The sequence below is a fragment of the Salvelinus sp. IW2-2015 genome, linkage group LG8 (genome assembly GCF_002910315.2).
Source record: "Salvelinus sp. IW2-2015 linkage group LG8, ASM291031v2, whole genome shotgun sequence".
In the NCBI taxonomy this organism is placed as follows: Eukaryota; Metazoa; Chordata; class Actinopteri; order Salmoniformes; family Salmonidae; genus Salvelinus; species Salvelinus sp. IW2-2015.
The window spans coordinates 5,442,357-5,451,771 of NC_036848.1; positions in this window are offsets into that span (position 1 = coordinate 5,442,357).

Genomic DNA, 9,415 nt, shown 5'->3' on the forward strand with positions numbered 1-9,415 from the left:
CCAATTTCATATGTGACATTGATTGCCTCGTAGCAATCCTGTATGTTGATGATATAGCTGTTTAGTTTGCATTGTCCTTCTGATAACATTATACCTGTATATCTAATATGTTTAGCCTTTTTTAAATACTCTGTTCAGAACAATCGATGGTTATGATGTGTTCTAAGGCTCATAACATTTTTGTTCATGAGATACTCATCTTTGTTATCCTATCCTGTGAGCATTGTGGTGTATTCACAGTGTGTGTTCCACTATGAGCCATGGTGTGTCTCTGGGTAGTCTAAATTTGAGGAGCTCAGAGCAGGCCCAGGAGGAGGATGATCACAGGGTAAGGCCAGGCCAGAGGTCCCTGCTGCAGCCACTGAGCAGGCCCAGGAGGAGGATGATCACAGGNCAGGCCAGAGGTCCCTGCTGCAGCCACTGAGCAGGCCCAGGAGGAGGATGATCACAGGGTAAGGCCAGGCCAGAGGTCCCTGCTGCAGCCACTGACCATGCCAATGAACTGGAAGCCTGGGATTTCTGTCATGTCTCCCTTTACAGTTCAGCAGCTACGCTAAAAGAAACCAGCCAAGCATGGCCTTTTATAGCAATATTGGAATAAAATGGCTGCGAGATTAAACTTTCATCCACTAAAAGAAAAAAAGCTATTACATTGCTTTTCTTTTGTTGGTAATTTCAATGTGACATGCTCTGTATAGGGTTTTAAATTCCAAAGGTTGGCAATGTGGAGAAGAAATCTTTTTAAATGCAGATACGTAATTAATTCTTCATGTTTAGTGAATTAAACATATCTTGGAACGCAGACCATTGGGCAAAGGTTGTAATTTCATTATGTAGTAGATAAAAGGAGGAGTGTGACCCCCTCCCCTCCTGCCCTACACCATCACAAAACCTCACCACCCAGGCCATTTCATTTTGGAGGGAGAAAATGTAAAGTCTGTATGTTAATAGAAAACAATAAGGACTACTTACTTATTCTCTGAGGCACTGTCTGCAGTCAGCATTCTACGCCGTACCAGAGGAGTTAACTCAATGCTTTGGAAACAAAGAGAGAGGACAGGGGTGTGTGGTGGCACTTATATTTCAAAGAGCATCTTATTAACCCCACATCTACACCGCTGTGTTCCTCTTCTGCACCTAGATAGGTACACGCTGAGTAGAAGAGGCAGACTGGGAACAGCCTGGGACATTATATATTCATGTTATATTCAGGTTGTAATCATGTTATTAAAAGAACAAGAGGAGATTGAATGGGGAGAAAAACCCATTACAATAATTATTGCAGCATATCTTATGGAGGTGTACCATGAGCATTGTACTGTGTCCTTCGTGAGTTAATAAAGAGCAAATGAAAGTGTGAGGGTTTTCCCCGTCTACAAGGCTAATATGTTGTAATTGACTCGGCAATTTTCTAATTGTGATTGCCATTCTAATTTTACTCTTGACTGTGCAACTAACAGTGTATAGTAATTAAAATGAATTGCTTATGTCGCACCTGTATGATTCAACCAACCTTGCACTTGAACCATAAGTTAGCAATCAGTACCCTGTATTTTGTGTAGTTTTGGAGTTCAGTATTTGATTGTGAAAGAACAAAGTTAGCGAGTACATACATAGGAAAAATAATCAAAAATAGGGGTAGGGGTACTGTAAAGCCGTCGGCTACTGTAAAAATATAACACGTTTTGCATGCCATTTCTGCCCCATGCAACATTGTACAAGACGAATCAACTTAAAATAGACAGTGTGATATAATCATTGATGTATACTGAATTAAAGTGGCAACTAGTTAGACCTGTTCAGAATGAACTATTTGTAACCCTCAAAATGTCAAAATTATACGTTCAGCGTACAAAAAAAGAATGCACTTGTCTTTTCCTACTAGCAGTGACTTTGCTGATATTTTTATTTAACTAGGCAAGTCAGTTAAGAACAAATTCTTATTTACAAATGACGGCCTAGGAACAGTGAGTTAACTACCTTGTTCAGGGGCAGAACAACAGATTTGTCAGCTCAGGGATTCGATCTAGCAACCTTTCAGTTACTGGCCCAAAACTCTAACCACTAGGCTACCTGCCACCTACTTTGTTGAGGGAAAATGTACAGTACTTGCTATAATTGTGATATGTTGTGGTCTCAACTAGCTATCATAAGATGAATGTACTAATGTAAGTGGCTCTGGATAAGACCGTCTGCTAAATTACTCAAATGTAAATGTGACAGCTGTTTGACCCTACACAAGAGAACGATTCATAAACCTGATATAGCAGAAAACTCACTGAGCCTTCCACTGTCTAAAAGAGCAAAGCTGCTTTTCTTTTCTTCATTCTGCAAAGGCTTGTGGGCGTTTTGCACCGGACTGCTGTGTTCTTCAATAATGAAAAAGGTTCCACTCTTGATTTTAAGTGTTTGACCGAAGTGGGGTAGACACATTCTAATTTTCAGAAAATGGTTCCATTACCTTTTTTTCCGGAGTGTTGACTCATTTTGTCTGGTTCTGTAATCTTGGCCCTCGAGTACAGACAAATGTGTGTCGTTTACAACCCAACTCTCGTAATTAGCTGATAGACATTGGCTGAGATAGCTGTAGGGCTACAGTATTAGGACAGGGCAGGACATTCATCTTTCCAAAATTAAAATCTGTGCCACCACGTTTAGGATTGAGGCCACCACGGTGCCGAGCCACCTGACCGCCAGTTTTGATAAAACTGTTTAAGGAGAGGGGAGATTTAGATAAATTGCCCGTGGCCGTACTATAAGCACAGTGGAGAGTGGGAGAGGGTGGGGGTTTGGAGGGGGTCTGTTAAGCACAAACACATGGATACAAGCAGGCTGTTTACATGAACCCTGTGGGGGGGGAGGGGTCAAGACCACACCACGATAACCTGCGGTTATTGATGTCAGGGACCACAAAGCTACACTATCTGAATGTGGTGCATATCCCCCTGGTTGGTTGGTTGCAATGATGCATGATACTATAAGTGCATGGGGTTGAATTCCTTTTGCTTCCTCTCTGTGGCTGACTATGGAATGGTGTGGTGGTGGTGTGGTGGTGGTGGTGGGGGTGGTGGTGGGGGGGTGGGGTGGTGTAATGCTGGCGGGTGGGGGTGAGTGTGTTGGTGTGGGGATGGTGGTGTTTGTGGGGGTGGTGGTGTTGGTGGTGTGGTGGTGTCGGGATGGTCGTTGTGAAGTGTGATGGTGTGGTGTGGTGACGTGTGATGGTGTGGTGGTGTGGTGGTGGTGTGGTGGTGGGGTGGTTTACATGTGTTGTGGTGTCTGGTTGTGTTGTGTGGTGGTGTGGTTGGTGTGTGGTGGTGTGGTGGTGTGGTGGTTGGGGGTGGTGTTGTGTGTGTGGTGGTGTTGTGTGGTGTGGTTGGTGGTGATGTGGTGTGGTGGTGGTGGTGTGTGTGGTGGTGGTGTTAGTGGTGGTGGTGGTGATATGGGGGTGGTATGGTGTTGTGGTGGTGTTGTGGTGGTGGTGTTGTGCTGGTGGTGATATGGTGGTGTGGTGTTGGTGTTGGTGGTGGTGTTGTGGTGGTGGTGTGGTTATGCGTGTGTGTGTGTGTGTGGTTGTGTGGTGTGGTGGTTGTGGTTGTGGTGACGTGGTTATGTGTGTGGTGTGTTGGTGTGGTTATGTGTGTGTGGTCAAATAAATAAAAATATTTGTCACATGCGACGAAACAACAGGTGTAGACCTTATAGTGAAATGCTTAATTACAAGCCCTTTACTTAACCAAAAAATGCAGTTTTAAGAAAATACATTAAAAAAAGTAAGAGATAAGAATAACAAATAATTAAAGAGCATCAGTAAATAACAATAGCGGAGCTATATACAGGTGGTACCGGTACATAGTCAATGTCAATGTGCGGGGGCACCAGTGTCGAGGTAATTGAGGTAATATGTACACTACCGTTCAAAAGTTTGGAGTCACTTAGAAATGTCTTTGTTTTTGAAAGAAAAGCAATTTCTTTGTCAATTTTTGTCCATTTGTCCATTTTGTCCATTCTTTAATCAGAACAGTTTTCAGCTGTGCTAACATAATTGCAAAATAGTTTTCTAATGATCAATTATCCTTTTAAAATGATCAACTTGGATTAGCTAACACAACATGCCATTGGAACACAGGAGTGATGGTTGCTGATAGTGGGCCTCTGTACGCCTATGTAGATATTCCATAAAAAATCTGCCGTTTCCAGCTATAATAGTCATTTACAACATTAACAATGTCTACACCGTATGTCTGATCAATTTGATGTTCTTTTAATGGACAAAAAATTAGCTTTTCTTCCAAAAACAAGGACATTTCTATGTGACCCTAATGCAAATAGTCTGGTATAGAGGTCCTGGATGGCAGGAAGCTTGGCCCCGGTGATGTACTGGGCCGCACGCACTACCCTCTGTAGCGCCTTGCGGTCGGAGGCCGAGCAGTTGCCATACCAGGCAGTGATGCAACCCGTCAGGATGCTCTCGATGGTGCAGCTGTAGAACCTTTTGAGGATCTGAGGACCCATGCCAAATATTTTTAGTCTCCTGAGGGGCAATAGGTTTTGTCATGCCCTCTTCACGACTGTCTTGGTGTGCTTGGACCATGTTAGTTTGTTGGTGATGTGGACGCCAAGGAACTTGAAACTCTCAACCTCCTCCAACCTGCTGGTGGTGTGTTGTGGTGTGTGGTTTGTGGCTTGGCTGTGTAGCAGTGTATAATTTCACTCCTGTGAGGATAGATGCAGTTCTGCTGAGAGTTAACGTCCACAGCTGAAGAACCCCTGTACTCAGTCACTCAGGACAAAGCCGTGAAGCCTTTCACCCATGGTCTGACACATGAAGTGTGTGTGACCAATATACATGTCACTCAAACTGGATGACAATCTGACTGTAGCTTACAATGGGCTCCCTGATCCCCACTCACCTAGCTGGAACTACTCCCTTAAGCCGCTTAAACTCTAGTCTATCACACCTGTCATCAGCACTGAATGTCATTACCCCTCCCAGGCTGCTGGAGTCATTACCCCTCCCAGGCTGCTGGAGTCATTACCCATCCCAGCCTACTGGAGTCATTACCCTTCCCCGCCCGCTGGAGTCATTACCTCTCCCAGCCTGGTGGAGTCATTACCCCTCCTGGCCTGCTGAAGTCATTACCTCTACCAGCCTGATGGAGTCATTATCTCTCCCAGCCTGATGGAGTCATTATCTCTCCCAACTTGATGGGGTCATTACCCCTCCCAGGCTGCTGGAGTCATTACCCCTCCCAGCCCGCTGGAGTCATTACCTATCCCAGCCTGATGGAGTCATACCCCTCCTGGCCTGCTGAAGTCATTGCCTCTCCCAGCCTGATGGAGTCATTATCTCTCCCAGCCTGATGGAGTCATTATCTCTCCCAACTTGCTGGAGTCATTTGTTTTTTTACATCCCAGTCTTGCTGGAGTCATTACCTCGCTCCCAGCGCGACTGGAGTCATTACACCCTCCCAGCCTGATGGACGTCATTACATCTCCCATACGTGCTGGAGTCATTACAGCTCCCAAGTCCTGAATGGAAGTCATTACACCTCCCAGTCCTGAGCTGAGTCATTCCTCTCCAAATCTGCAACATCCCAGTCGCGAGTCTACCCGCCTGATGAGTCATTAACCATCTCCAGCCTGATGGAGTCATTACACCTCCCAGTCTGCTGGAGTCATTACCCCTCCCAGCCCGCTGGAGTCATTACCTCTCCCAGCCTGATGGAGTCATTAGACCTCCCAGTCTGCTGGAGTTATTAACCCTCCCAGGCTGCTGAAGTAATGGATCACATGTATATCTCTTGACCATGTTGACGATGTTAACTTTCATATTTTGGTTTAATAATGTCTATCCATTAATATGACAGGTAAATATTCAGGCACAACAGTAGTGGTTACACTTGGCTAAGGCCCAAGTCTAGTTGCTCAACTCTGACTCAAAATGATGTCACCCACTACGACTCTCCAAGCTACACTGCCTCCCCCTCCCTTTCTCAGACCACACAGTGAGGGAGTGGGTCTCAACATCCATCTATGTCTGCCTTCCAACCCGTCCAACCCTCCATTGTGCTCAACACAGCCAACACACCCAACTATCCACAATTCTACAAAACAAGTATGGAGGATATTCTACCAAACACTCCTTGCTAATCTCCCCAATAGGCCGCCGTGAAATTGACATTTGAGAGTAATTGTGCACCAACAACTATCCAATTCTGCAAACTGCATTTCGGATCGGAGGGGCATAATACAGCTGGAATGTGTTCATTCGTTCCTGTGGGCCACAGCTGATCGGTGTGGCTTGGACGCCGCTGCCTAAAGGCTAAAGGAGGCAGATAACCGGCTGTCCCGGCCAGCAGAGAGATAGAGAGGAGCAGGCTCATCTGAATGTCTTATCTGGGATGGACAGAGCTGGAACAGCACCCTGCGACCATGACTGTCCCCACACCTAGTGACCTCTCCTCTCCTCTTGTCCCATAAATAACCAATTACCCAGCCAAACATCTGTCAGGGGCTATGATCAAATCATTTAGCTGGAGTGATGGGGCCTTATTACAGGTCAATGTCACTCTGTTCAGCATGGTGGTTAGAGGTTAGGGTTACGGTTAGGCATGATGGTTAGGGGTTAGGGTTACGGTTAGGCATGGGGGTTAGGGGTTAGGGTTACGGTTAGGCATGATGGTTAGGGGTTAGGGTTACGGTTAGGCATGGTGGTTAGGGGTTAGGGTTACGGTTAGGCATGGTGGTTAGGGGTTAGGGTTACGGTTAGGGATGGTGGTTAGGGGTTAGGGTTACGGTTAGGCATGGTGGTTAGGGGTTAGGGTTACGGTTAGGCATGGGGGTTAGGGGTTAGGGTTACGGTTAGGCATGGTGGTTAGGGGTTAGGGTTACGGTTTAGGCAATGGTGGTTTAGGGGTTAGGGGTTACGGTTAGGCATGGTGGTTAGGGGTTAGGGATATATACGGTTAGGCATGGTGGTTAGAGGTTGAGGATTAGGGTTTAGGCATGGTGGTGTTAGGGTTAGGGGTTACGGTAGGCATGGGTTAGGGGTTATGGGTTAGGCGTTAGGATGACGTGGTTAGGTGTTTAAGGTTAGGATGGGTTAAGGGTAGGTTACGGTTAGGCATGGTGGTTAGGGGTTTATGGGGTAGTTAGCAGGTTAGGGTAGGTTAGGTAGGCAGGTGGTTCGGGTAGTAGGCCTGGTGGATTAGGGGTTAGGGTTACGGTTAGGCAGTAGTGGTGGTTAAGGGTTACGGTTAGGTTGTAGTGTTACGGTGTAGTTACGGTTAGGATGATAGTTAGGGGTTGAGGTTTACGATGTAGCATAGGTGGTTTAGGCGGTTAGGGTTAGCGTAGGCATAATGGTTAGGGTTAGGGTAAGGTTACGGTTAAGGCATAGGTGGTTAGAGAGGTTAAGGGTTGGTTAGGGTTCATGTGGTTAGGGGTTAGGGTTTACGGTTAGGCGGTGGTTAGAGGTTAGGGTTACGGTTAGGAAATGGTGGTTAGGGGTTAGTTACGGTTATGGATAGGATTGAGATTAGGGGTTAGGGTTAAGGTTAGGCATGGTGGTTAGGGTTTAGGGTTAACGGTTAGGCATGAAGAGGTTAGGGGTTAGGGTAGGTTAGGAATGGTTAGGGGTTAGGGTTGCGGTTGAGGCATGGTGGTTAGGGGTTAGGGTTACGGTTAGGGCATGGGGTTAGGGGTTAGGGGGTTAGGGTTAGGTTAGGAGTGTTAGGGGTTAGGGAGGTAGGGTTAGCGGTTTAGCATGATGGTTGTGGTGGTTAGGTGTTAGGTTAGGCATGGTTAGGTTAGTGCAGATGGTAGGGGTTGGGTACGGTTAGGCATGGTGGTTAAGGAGTTAGGAGTTACGGTTAGGATGTGTGGGTTAGGGTTAGGGTTAGTTAGGCGATGGTGGGTAGGGGTTGAGGGTTACGTGTCAGGCATGATGGTGTGGGTTAGGGGTTACAGGTTAGGATGGGGGTTAGGGGTTAGGGTTAGGTTTAGGAAGGGTATTGGGTACGGTTAGATGGGGTTAAGGGTTGGTTACGGTTACATGGGGGTTAGGGGTTTAGGGTTAGGGTTACGGTACATGTTAGGGGTTAGGTTAGGTTACGGTTAGCATGATGGTTGCGGTTAGGGTTAGTAGGCATGGTGGTTAGAGTTAGGTTAGGTTAGGCATGGTGGTTGAGGGGTTACGGTGTTGAGGGTTTAGGGCAGGTATAGGAGGCGGTTAGGGGTTAGGGTTAGAGGTTACGGTTGCTGAATGTTAAGGCTTAGGGTAGGCGGCATGGTTAGGGGTTAGGGTTACGGTTATAGGGCATGGTACGGTTAGCAGGGGGTTAGGGTTACGAGTTAGGGAGGATGGTGGTTAGGGGTTAGGGTAACGGTTTAGGAGTGGTTAGGGTAGGTTCGGAGGTGTTTAGGGTTTTTTACGGTTAGGCATGGGTTAGGTGAGGGTTAGGGTTATCGTACAGAGTATTATTAGAGGTTAATGGGGGGTAGGCGTTAGGAATGGTGAGGGTAGGTTGTTAGGAGTGTGGGAGGTCGGTTAGCGGGGGTTTAGGGGGTCACGTTGGATGGTGGTAGGGTAGGGTTAGTTGGCATGGTGTAGGTTAGTGCGTTAGTCTGATTGTTACGGGGTTAGGGTTCGTTAGGAATGGTGTTAGGGGTTATGGTTACGGTATGCATGGGGGTTAGGGGTTAGGGTGCGGTTAGGCATGATGGTTAAGGGTTGGTAGTGGTGGTGGTAGGTTAGGCTTAACTAGCATGGGGTGGGGTTTAGGAGTTTAGGTCGCGTTAGGCCAATGGTAGGTTAGGGGTTAGGGTAACGGTTAGGTATGGTGGTTAGGGTTATACGGGTTAGATTGTGTTAAAGGGTTCGGAGATGGGGTTTAGGGGTTGGGTTAGGGTTCGGTTCGGGCATGGTGGTTAGGGGTTAGGGTTACGGTTAGGGCATGGTGTTAGGGGGTTAGGTTACGGTTAGGCATGGATGGTTAGGTGTTAGGGTTACTAGGTTAGGCATTGGGATTAGGGGTTAGGGTTACGTTAGGCAATGGTGGTCAACTCAACTGAGGACAGTGCTTCAACTTTTTTAGGTTTTTATTTAACCTCTATTTAAAAGGGATGACATTGAGACGCTAGGTTTCTTTTAAAATGCGCCCTGTATATCAACATAAAATAACAACATATATATCATTTTTAAATATACAGTTGAAGTCGGAAGTTTTACATACACCTTAGCACAAATACATTTAAACTCAGTTTTCACAATTCTGACGATTTAATCAGAGTAAAAATTCCTTGTCTAGGTCAGTTAGGATCACCACTTTATTTTAAATTGTGAAATGTCAGAATATAGTAGAAGGAATGATTTATTTCAGATTATTTCTTTCATCACATTCCCAGTGGATCAGAA